Below are 12,500 nucleotides of genomic sequence, written 5' to 3'. Positions count from 1 at the left end.
ACTATATCCGTAGTTTACCCGGGGTTACTTTTACCCCATACCTATTTATTACATTTTTCTGAGACAAATTATAGGCGTAGTATCAAAGTTTTGAAATAATTATTGTTCTAGAATAGTCCAGAAACCAGAGGGTAAGGAGAGAATTAAAGTTCATTTGGAATTTTAGTTGGTCAATTGGATCAGATATTCGTCAAACATCTTCAGATATGCCTTGTACCACGAAAATTTCGTAGAAATAAAAGTAAGGAGAGAATTAAAGTTCATTTGGAATTTTAGTTGGTCAAAAATAGATCAGATATTCGTCAAACATCTTCAGATATGCCTTGCACCACGAAAGTTTCGTAGAAATACGAAATTTTGTCCCCAGCTTCAGAACTGCATTCTCCTCGTTGACACAAGAAGTCTTTTTGAAAAGAAAAGATTAGTTTCTTAGAATCAATTCTTTAGGACTTTGGATCAATCTTTGGACGATGCTGAGGGCAAATTGTTGATCTGTAAAGCTCTCTGTGAAATGATCGTTTCTGTGTTTTCCTGGGAAACGACGAATTTTGGAAAATTCTAGTGGGCAGCTTTGCATCTTGGACTTTATTAATTTTTCAGATATTTTGACTTTAGATTCAATTTTCTTCATCTCGATCTTTCAGACATAACACTTTATTAACGTGGTGGGACACATATTTTCATCATGTTAAAGAAAGCGATACACTAGTTAGATAGACTAGTCGTTAGATGCCGTCGTCGCCTCGACATTCCATGCCATTGGAGCTAAACACCATATCACGTGATGAATGCGTATCACCGTCGGGTTATAGATAAAATGAAGTTGACGTCACTCGGGTCTTTGTTATTGTTTTTTTTTATTTATTTATTTTTATTTTTTTTTTGCCATCCACGTTTATGAGTAATTCTCACTAAACTGTATTCTCCATACTATATAAGTTCATGGTTACACGGAGTCTTGTGTGTTGACCCCTTACACTTCCGGACGGCAATGTTATGAACGGTTTTGCCAAGCGCATGCTATCTATAGAAAGCGATAGTTTATTCGTTCGATTCGATTCATCGTAACCTCGACACTCCGTGCCCATTCATTGGAACGCCTGACTTATTGCGTCACGTGACAGTTAAATGTAATTTGTATCATAAAAGTGCATCGTCCCTCAAGCCCTTCAGAAAATGGCACAGTTTGTAAATAGCCTTGTTAATGACGTACCGTTATATGCTGCACTCTTAATGATTTACATCTTATTTACGTTTGACTCCATTCCGCCGCTCTCCCCGCCCCCCATTTGTGTATTGTTGTACTGACGAATGGTTTGTACCCGAAACGTCCATTGTCGTACTGTATCGTTCCTATACGAAGCCTGTCCATTGTACACATCAGCTAGTACAACTTTCCAACGCCTGAAATCTACCCCGCTCTCCCCCCATTTGTGTACTGTTGTACTGACGAAGGGTTTGTACCCGAAACGTCCATTGTCGTACTGTATCGTTCCTATACGAAGCCTGTCCATTGTACACATCAGCTAGTACAACTTTCCAACGCCTGAAATCTACCCCGCTCTCCCCCCATTTGTGTATTGTTGTACTGACGAAGGGTTCGTACCCGAAACGTCCATTGTCGTACTGTATCGTTCCTATACGAAGCCTGTCCATTGTACACATCAGCTAGTACAACTTTCCAACGCCTAAAATCTACCCACCCCAGGGGAATCCAGGCTGTTTGGGTTAATTCTCCCATTCAGACGCCGACCACGGACGGTCAACATCGAATTCAGCTGTCGTCGGGTATCCGGTTTTCATTCGACCCAGGTAAACCTCGAAAATGGGAAATTGATATTTGGGACGACTGTAAACGTAACCTCTCCTCCCCCCCCCCCCCCCCCCCCCCCCCCCCAAATAAAAAAACACAGTTTGTTTTTTTTAAATAGAGAATATCTATAGAGCAATATCCACTAAATGTGCTCAAAGCGCTTTACAATAGGTCCCTGACCAACAGCAACATGTAACATATAGAACGAGACATGACGCCTGTTAAACGATATTACATTTTTTTGTGTGTGTGACAGAGACAACTCTGTTAACGGCCAGGTACTCATTTTTAATCTGAGTACGGTGAGAGAATGCGAGTAAAGAGTCTTTTCCAAGGACTCAACTATGCGCCGAGCGAGGCTCGAACCCAGGACCTTCCGATCCGAAAGCGAGTGTCATACCACTAGACCCACACAACGGCACTGGAAATGGAAGGGAATCGGAATTCAAGCGCGACACCTACTCTATTGATTTTTTCTGTCACTTATTCATGCGATACTTGACATAATTCTACTTGCATAAAAAAAACCCCAGACATTTCTTAACTCTCCTCCATAAATACCTATTGATTGATTGATTCTAAGCTGCTCGAAGCAGTGATCTGTAAAATGTATTAAACAAAAAATAAATACAAAAGCTTTAAAAAAAAAAAAGAAAAAAGAAAGAAAAACCGAACAAAAAACAAAATACCAAATACGTTTTGATTTGTACTGTTTTTGTGCTTATTTGGGGAGAGGAGTGTAGGGGTAGGGGTGGGGTGGGGGGGGGGGGTGGTTATTTCTTAAGCAAAAGATCTTTTTCGAAGCAAAAAAATCATCGAAACGGGTCTTGAAACGTTTAGCTTTGAATTTTAATGTCTTAGCATTGACGAATTGATGAATGCATTAAAACGTGATCGTTAAACACCCAGGAGGTGGGAGGACATTTGAATCAAATGGGTTTTTTTTTCTTTTTTTTCTCCGAGGCGATTCAAATGACAAGACTTCAAACAAATTCAAATCCAGCCTTTCACAAATTTAATGGTCTCCCCCTGTTCAACTTATTATATCAATATGTAAAGTCATATCCGCTCTAAGGCCTCTCTGATTGGCAAGAAAAAGTCGTTAAGCCTTCAACGGTGAGATTTAATAGAATTGAAATCACTTTCCCCGGGTTATTTATCTGGTTGTAAATAGCTGTCGTTTTGCTCTAGATATTGTCAATATTATTGATGGTCGAAGGATCGAACCTCTGATGTCCCGATTTTCACAATCGGCGGATCAAAACTCTGAAGTCTGCATACAAGTTTTGCGCACCATGTTTTATAATTTAATGGTGCGCAATAAAGCTCGTATGTAGACTTCAGAGTTTTGATCCGCAGGTCGTGAAAATCGGGACTTCAAGTTTGACCGGTCGCCCATTGATATATTATGTCATTTAATGTTCTTCATAATGTTGCGATAGCACGTGTAAATAAACGACAAATTGCCACTAATTTGAGGACATTAAAGATTATCATCAGACAAAAATATCATTTCTAAGTGTGCGTGTTTTATTTATCTTTTTTTAATTGAGATTTTATATAGCGCAATATCCACAAAATGTGTTAAAAGCGTTTTACAAGGGGTCCCTGACCAACAGCAACACGTAACATATAGAACGAAATAGCGATATTACAAATTTTTTTTCAGGACCGAGACAACGCCGTTAACGGCCAGGTACTCATTTTACACCCGAGGACGGTGAGATAATGTGAGTAAAGAGTTTTTTTCCAAGAACTCAATTATGCGTCGAGCGAGGTTCGAACTGAGGACCTTCCGATCCGAAAGCGAGTGTCATACCACAAGACCACATAGCCGCATGCTTTATTGAGGTAGTAGTAGTGTCGTATGGTATTCACACCTCCAAGTGTGACTCATTCAGCCATTTGATGTAGTCGTCATCAGCTTTGTGGATAGCAGGATAGCCGCCCTCTATGGATGTTGATGGACAGTGAAGTACCACATGGTCGATGTCCTGATTTGGAGCGTTACAGGCTTGGCATGTTGGTGTTGATATATAGACCCATTTGTGGACATTTTATTTTATTGAGGTGAATAGATGGAATAAATGACGAACGAAGTGCGATGACTAGGGTTAAGGACTTACGTCATGTATGTCAATAGATAATATTATAATTTCTACAAGTGACCCCCCCCCCCCCCCCCCCACCCCCTCCTCCTCCTCCTCCCTTAAAATCTCAAATTCCCGTCATTTGAATTTTAAAACGACTATTTATTATTCTTATTCTTTAACGTTGATTTATCATCTTTATTCTTACCGGCATAAACCCGTTTTGAAATGATGAGTAGAGCAATAAATTATAATAGTCATCATATTAAATTATAGTCGCATATCTGCAACAATCGGATAAAAGGTAAGATGACCACGACTTCCCAATACAGGAGGGGTTTTTTTTTTTCTTTTGCAATATCCAGGTGTGTGCTCCTACAAGGGTCCGTATTTTTCTCTTTTATCCTCCTCCCACGAGATGCTGAGTGGGAGGGGAGGGGGAGGGGAGGGCATGAAGTTCAAATGTCGGCATCAACCGCAAAACTGCTTTACACTGACAAAAGGACTTTTTACAGTTTGACCTAAAAAAAAATGTTTTAAACCCACAAAAAATAGACAACTTTTACTCCACACAGCTCGATCGGGTCCAATGGCCCGGTGCTTGTCCCAAGGAAAAATTAAAACCGAGATTTTTTTGATGTTTATGATTTTTTTTTTTTTTTTTTTTTTCTTTTTTTCTTTTTTTTTTTTTTTTTTTTTTTTTTTGAAAAGCTGGGTCATATTTTGCTCGGATCGATAGACCGCGTAGTTAGATGAAGATTGTATTGTCGCATTCTGCAAAAACTCATATTTAAAATTTGGCCTGAAAACTCGTCCTTCAACTATCGATCGATTTAAATGACCCTCATCTTGGCAACAAAACTCTCATACCTAGGACTTCGTGAAGTCTTCCTTAATCCCAGGTTTGAGAGTTTTTTGCCAAGCTGGGGGTAATTTAAATCGATCGATATTTGAAGGACGAGTTTTCTGGCCAAATTTTAAAATATGGGGTTTTCCAGAATACGCAGTGTAAACGTTTTCTGGTTAAAATGAATGTGAAATAGCGTTTTTACGAAACACAGCTCGCTGTTGATGGTGGTGGTGGTGTTGGTGATGGTGGTGATGGTGGTGGTTGTGGTTGTGGGGTGAAGGGTGACGGACGTGCATTTACTAAAGTGACGGGAGTGGTGAAGGTTGAAGCAGAAATTTGTCAAATAGTCCTTGTTGTATTGAAAGCTGGTCGTGAGAGTCCAAGGAGGTAGGAGTGATTGTTATGGCAAATTTGGAGTTTAGATTTTAAACAGCTAACTGCCGTACTCCGGAAAAAAAACCAACTCGTATTTAAAAATTTGGCCAGAAAACTTGTCCTTCAAATACCGACCGATTTCAATAATCCTCACCTTGGCAAATCCCCTCAAACCTGGGACTTCTAGAAGTCTTTAATAAAGTCCCAGGTTTGAGAGTTGTTTGCCAAGATGAGGGTCATTTAAATCGATCAATATTTAATGAATGAGTTTTCTAGCCAAACTTTAAAATCCACGTTTTTTCCAGGGTTCGTCAGTGAATTGGGTAAAAGGCCAAGCATTCAGTATTCAGTTCAAACGTTTTTGTTTGTCGTCGTGGGTGGAAAGTGGAAAGTGGATGGAACAATTTTCTAAAGTGGTCTTCTGAATGCTCAAAGTCGTAAATGTTTTCGTCTGATGTTACAGGTTGATTTACAACCACGCGTATTCTTGTTAACGATGATAATGATGATATTATGTTTTGAGGCATGAATTTTTAATCAGCTTGCAGTTATCCCGTGCCTGTGTTGTTGTTCGTTGTGTCTGATTATACGAAAGGCAGATAATATAAACATTGGATGTTGTCACTCACAGGTCAGGTCACCGGGATTTTAATTTTGGAAGTGTTTCATTCTGCATTCAATTAAAACTCTGGACCAGTACATGACACATACCAAATAATTAAAAATTGAAAGAGAGATAGATAGATAGATAGATAGATAGATAGATAGATAGATAGATAGATAGATAGATAGATAGATAGATAGATAGATAGATAGATAGATAAATAAATGGATAGATATATAGATGGATAGATGGATAGATGGATAGATAGATAGATAGATAGATAGATAGATAGATAGATAGATAGATAGATAGATAGATAGATAGATAGATAGATAGATAGATAGATAGATATATAGATGGATATATAGATAGAGAGAGAGAGAGAGAGAGAGAGAGAGAGAGAGAGAGAGAGAGAGAGAGAGATCACTTTCTATTTTCATATCTAGCGGACCTTTCAACTATTACGAAAACATACAATCGTCAAATTCCAACTTTTTGGCTCCAATTTCAGACCTTAACGAACATTTGTAAGTCATTTAACCTGATTGATATTAGAGTTGATGTGAGAGTACATAATTTTAAGGATTTTGAAGTGTTTTATCAGTGGCGGTTCTAGCCTATTTACAGTGGTGGGGCAAAGATGATTCGGTCATATATATATATATATATATATATATATATATATAATATATATATAATTTTTTTTTTTTTTATTTATTTATTTATTTTTTAATTAATTTTTTTTTAATTATTATTTTTTTTCACCTTTAAAAAATAATATTTCAACCACAAATAATCACATTCACAATGAAATGACAATACCAGTAGATTTTAATTATTCCAAACGTAATCAAAACTGAATCACGAAAGAGAATACAACAAAAAAATAAAGCGACGAGACATAATGCGACAACACCTTGACAATACAAGTCCATTTTGTTCACTCGAAAAAATTAAAGATTTGCTTTAATCCCTCAACGGCGAGATTAATATTTCTGTTACATTATTGGTTTTCAGTAGTATGTAGTAACCTTAAAGTTTTAATCGAGAAGCAACAACAGCGATATGACTCGAGTTTCATTCAGAGCTCAAATTGCATTTCACTGCTGTCTTGATGATTAGAGTGATTGTGCCGGTGGTGGTAGTGGTTGGAATAGTGGTAGCGGTGGTGGTGGTGGTGGAGGAGGATGTAATTATGGTAGTGGTTTTGGTGGTGCTGTTGGTTAGAATGATAGTTGTGGAGACGATGACGGAAATGTTATGATGATGTTGATATTGTTTTTATTGCTATTGTAGTACTTGTTGTTAATATTGTTGTTGTTGTTAATGATGAAGATGATGATGATGATGATGATGATGATGATGATGATGATGATGATGATGATGATGATGATGATGATGATGATGATAATGATGATTATGATGACAACGACGATGTCGTCGACAATGATGGTTACCATACGATATTACAAAGTTTATTCAATCTTAGGCTTTCGACAATAAATCATACAATTTGATGACCACATGAAAGTGGGGAAAAAAATGGTAAATGGAACCAAACAATAAACTGATACCATTAATAACCACACAAAAATACAACAATAGTAATACCACCAATACGTACAATAATAATAATAATAATAATAATAATAATAATAATAATAATAATAATAATAATAATAATAATAATAATAATAATAATAATAATAATAATAATAATAATAATATTACCATCATCATTACTACCACCACCATCATTACTACTACCACCACCGCTACCACTATCACTACCACCATCACCATCATTATTACGTTTCCAATCATTTTTTCTCGTTTAAAAAAAAAAATTGATATCTATCAAAACAGTCGAAATTCCGGTCATTTTTTTAAAGGGTAGTTAAAATATCTACGATTTTATTAGCCCTGAAAACTACGATTTTTATTTTCCTATTTCAAGTAGGCAGCTCTGCTATGACAAGTACTCGTATCAGTATCAGTTCCATAGTCAAAATAAGACAAACAAAAACAACGTTTATTTAATCTTAGGCTTTCGCCAATACTTCATACAATACAATTAAGACAAAATAATGTTACGAATTTCTCCTCATGCATTCGTTAGACTATAACAATAACGACCGTGTTATCTTTACTCCTTACCCAACCAACCCCGAGCTTCCCGCCTCTTCATCGCGAACTATCTTATGTATGTATTAGCTTCAGGACGGGCAAGTACGGAATCTGCCCACCCTTCCGTATTTCCTCTATAAGTCAGTTAGAATTCAACTCTCTCCTTTCTCAGAAGAGTATTTCTCGTATACTAATTCAAATGTTGAGCAAACCAAAATGGTGGTTGTATTTTATATATTTATTTAGTCGTGACTTTTGAATAAAAGTGTTTTGTTTTATTATACGGAATACAATAGAAAATTACATTGTTTTGCAAAATTATTTTGTCTGGCAATAAAAATACAGGGGTAATTACTTTAAGAATTAAAAAAAAAAAGAACTAACAAATTAATTTGTTAAAAAACAAAACAAAAACAAAAACAAAAAACAACAACAAAAAAAAACAAATAAGAAAACAATTTAAATAAATGAGTTTTGAGAAGCACTAAAGAAAACGAGAAAAAAAAGAAAAGTTTAAATGGATAAACAAATATATAAAAACAACACAAATCAATACTAAATTGATGTAAAATTAGTAAATTAATAAATTTAATTCAATACTGGAACATTCCCAAAGTCATTACATCAATGGTACCAGCACAAGTAAGGCAATAAATAAGAAAAAGTTCGTTTGCCAAAATCTCTATTTAGTTTTCACTGGTTAATAAGGTGGGCTCATTTGAATTAGCCCGACCTAGTACTAGAGAGGCCAGACAGCAAAAATCGGAGTTAGTTCACCGTCAGGCGACGAGACGATGAGATGACGATGTGGGCGGAGTGGAGTGGTTGGGGGGGGGGGTGATAAAAAAGAACAGGAGCGTATCCTGGTTTATGCATTAAGGGATGCATGGTGATTCGCAATCTATCAAAAATACATACAAATTGATTTCAGTACGAAGTATCAAGTTTAAGTAGTAACTTTTGAAATTATCTAATTTAAATTTGATTATTTCAGACCTGGTAATACAGCTTATAACTTGAAAAAACAGGCTGGTATTTGCCCACCCTGCCCATTATTACCAGCCGTCCCTGTGTTTTATAATCATTGTGAGGAAAAATTGTTGATCTATAAAGTTAACTATAGATAACTTTACTTAACTATAAATTTATTTATTTATTTATTTAATTATTGATTTTTTGTGACAGGAAAATTTAATGTGTTGTGTTAATGAAAATGTTATACCAATATTGTTTATTGTTCTATGACTTCCAAAGGAATGAGATGATATGTTCATATTTTCAATACTTTCGTCTGTGAATTGTTCCATGACTTCCAAAGGAATGAGATGCTGATATGTTCATATTGAAATTAAATACTTTGTGTGAATTGTTCCTGTGTTAAATAGACTTTTGAAAGGATTATCTAGACGGACATTTATACCAACCAGTGAGTATAAAACAACTTGGTTTGTTTTGTGGTGCTCATAACAGGCAGACAGACAAACAGATATGTGAATAGATAGATAGATAGATAGATAGATAGATAGATAGATAGATAGATAGATAGATAGATAGATAGATAGATAGATAGATAGATAGATAGATAGATAGATAGGGAGAGAGAGAGAGAGAGAGAGAGAGAGAGAGAGAGAGAGAGAGAGAGAGAGAGAGAGAGAGAGAAAATAGCATAGTGCGCTATGTGATCTCGTGATATGACACTCGTCTTTGGATCGGAAGGTCCAGGGTTCAATTCCGCTCTGGACGACGTATAGTTGAGTCAATGGAACAGGCTGTTTACGCATAATATTCTGTCACCGAACTCAGATAAGGTACCTGTCCGTTAACAGCATTGTCTCTGCCCGAAAAATTTTAATATCGCCTTATAGGCGTCATGTCTCGTCCTACATGTTATGTGAGGCTATGTGGTCGTGTGCTAGTACACTCGCTTTCGGATAGGACACGGCGTCTAATCTGCACTATAAATCTGACCGTTTAGTTTCCCGCTGTTCCGAGCGCCGACGTAACCTCACCCGACAGGTAACCGGGGTCAACAGCGGTCAGCCGATATCAATTCCCAGAACGTAGATTTGACGTGCATTGGGTGATACCAATGGATGATTTCCGTACCAATTAACCTCACGATCTTCGTGACGATGCAATTCCACCCAAATGCAAAGAATTCTCGCAGACCTCCTCTTTCCATCGGTCCAATTTTTATTTCAATATCTCCAGTACTTATTCCACAAGCCGTGATTCAAATTCACATATTTTACTATAACATTTAAATAAAATTACTTGTAATTACCTCAGGATTCTAAAAAAACGTTGCTATAAACTTCAAATTTTTTTTGGTGTGATTCACAAGGCACAAGTTTTACTACGAAATGAGGTAAGTTTCATTTACTCTTCAGTTTTCATTATTTTGTAATGATTATTTTTCCGCGGTAGGTCAGGTAATAATGATATTACCTCTTTAGCCTTGTTATTGAAACGTAATATTTCGCTACGGTTTTATTGTTAATTGTATTTTTATTTTTTTATTTTTTTTCAATGATGAGTTAATTTGATTTTTAAATTGCATAATTTGAATTATCTTGCTAATGTTTAATTTTAAATGACATTGTGTGTTGGGCCTCAACTTAGCTCAACTGCTTGTTAGAATTTTCCTGCCCCCCCCCCCCCTTTCTTTCACCAAATTGGGTGAAGTATTTGGTTTTTCTTTTTCCAAATTTTATGTACGCTGTTATGTATGCATGGATATGAGAAGTAATACAGAGTGTTTTAAAACTCATTTTATTCATTAATTCACTATATCATTGCTTACATCGCTCAGTCAATTTTGAATTTTCTCTTACAGCATGGACCACACAATTGCAAGTCATAACCAAGCAGTGAATTCATTATGTAGGACATGTCGTGGTATGCTTTGTTTAACACAGAAATAGAAACGTGCCCGCAAGAAACCATTTAAATGTTCAAATTATTCTAATAACATTCTTTTAGTAGTCTATGGGACTGACACGGCATTGGACAAGCAAGGAGCACACTCATAATTTATGTGTAAAAAGTACACATTATAAAGCACATTGAACACACGACTCATTAGCTTCTTTGTATTTTCTCATTGCCAAGACGCTAATAATAAATAAATCAACCTTGAAACGGGTTGCACTTGCATGTTTGATATCGACAGAGTAGAATATAACAACAAACTCCAAAACGCAGGAGAGACTTTCAAATCTCATGCACGAGCCACTCACCCTCAGGGATGGTCTTATTGCCTCTGAATTGGACAGAATACCGCATTACACAACAGGCTTACCACAGCAGATCATTCATTGGCAACCACTGCCACAAATACTAACAAGAAAAAGTCTACACTTACAATTATCCAACAAACAAAGAACTGCACCCACGACCCACTCATCATTGACGACGCTTGCAGTATTGGATTAATTTTCGACAATATAAACAAGGCCTATAGTCATGTGCACAACTTTATTTCACACACAAAATCGATCAAAGCAGACACGATCCAATATATTCAAAGTGCAATAAAACATTACACGGATACATACAGAAAATATTTTCCAACAAAATAATCCCAAAACAACACCTCCTTGAGTACCAGTGCATACCACACATCACTCAATATAAGTTTGGACTTAGACTTCTTGGAGAACAAGGCACAGAGACCTGTCACCAAACAACAGCAAAATTGGAAAAAAAAAGAGCATCCGGCATTATCAATGATATGAATAAAATGCGATTTGTCATCAACGCAATTCAGTTAAAGACCAGCCCCAAACTACACTGACGAATTTGAATGCTCGTAGCGGATATATTTGTGTTGAGGAAAAATACGTTTTTTGTGAGAAGTATTTACATCTTCTCTTTATAATACATAAAATTCAGACAAATCCATAGCAACGTTGTTTTTTTTCTCTAATTTTTGAAATGTTGCACCCGCTATATTTTTTGTGTAATTTGTTACCGTTCATTGATAACTTATATTGAGAAATCTAGTAATACTATGAAAAAATAAAAAACACACAGTAAAAGTAGAAAATATAAACTTTTATACCAAGTAGTGATATTTCAACTCATTCAATATGGGTGTCTAACAGACAATAAAACAAAACATTGTTAAATTGAGTGAAACGGCAATCCCCGTTAGGTAAATTCCTCTCGGTGATTGACCGCTCACCGTGACCGGGTCAGCAGGTGTCAGGAACGGGATCCCGTCTCAACTAAACTGTTGTCGTTGTGTACGCTGTGAGGAAGGTTCGAGCTTCGCTCGGCGCATGGTTCAGTCCTCGGAAAAGGCTCTTTACTCATATTCTCTCACCGTACTCAATTCTAAAATGAGAACCTGGCCGTTAAAAGCGTTGCCCGAAAAAAAAAATTGCAATATCGCCTAATTGGCGTCATGTCTCGTCCTACATGATAAGTGTTGCTGTTGACTAGGGACCATTTGTAAAGCGTTTTGAGCACGTTTAACGGATATTATGCTGAATAAAAGCTCAAGTTGAAAACATATCTGTGCATCATAGCGTAGCCTAAGCCTCTGAATAATCCCAATGGAAATGGTTTTTTCATCAACTTGTTTTGTTACCCCCCCCCCCCCCTTCTCTCCCCCCCCCCCCCCCCCAATCCTTCCCA

The 12,500-nt window shown here is 36.6% G+C and overlaps 1 protein-coding gene across 4 annotated transcripts in view; it reads left to right on the top strand.

Annotated features, from left to right (window-relative positions):
* The window catches only part of LOC144964425 (uncharacterized), a 100,951-nt gene that overhangs the window by 64,235 nt on the left and 24,216 nt on the right, over nt 1-12,500 (top strand). Inside the window, exon 1 of one of the 4 annotated variants that reach the window (XM_078898667.1) lies at nt 4,209-5,140. The exons of 2 other annotated variants lie outside the window; for them this stretch is intronic. The gene's annotated coding sequence lies outside the window, so the exon portion shown is untranslated. Of the gene's footprint in view, nt 1-4,208; nt 5,141-8,942; nt 9,286-12,500 lie in introns of those variants that run through there. One more of the 4 variants, XM_078898665.1, reaches the window with a different exon arrangement.

Source organism: Berghia stephanieae, chromosome 2, assembly GCF_034508935.2.
Source record: "Berghia stephanieae isolate SIO BIC M18660-M18661 chromosome 2, UCSD_Bste_1.3, whole genome shotgun sequence".
Classification (NCBI taxonomy): Eukaryota; Metazoa; Mollusca; class Gastropoda; order Nudibranchia; family Aeolidiidae; genus Berghia; species Berghia stephanieae.
This window is presented reverse-complemented; position numbering and strand designations above follow the sequence as displayed.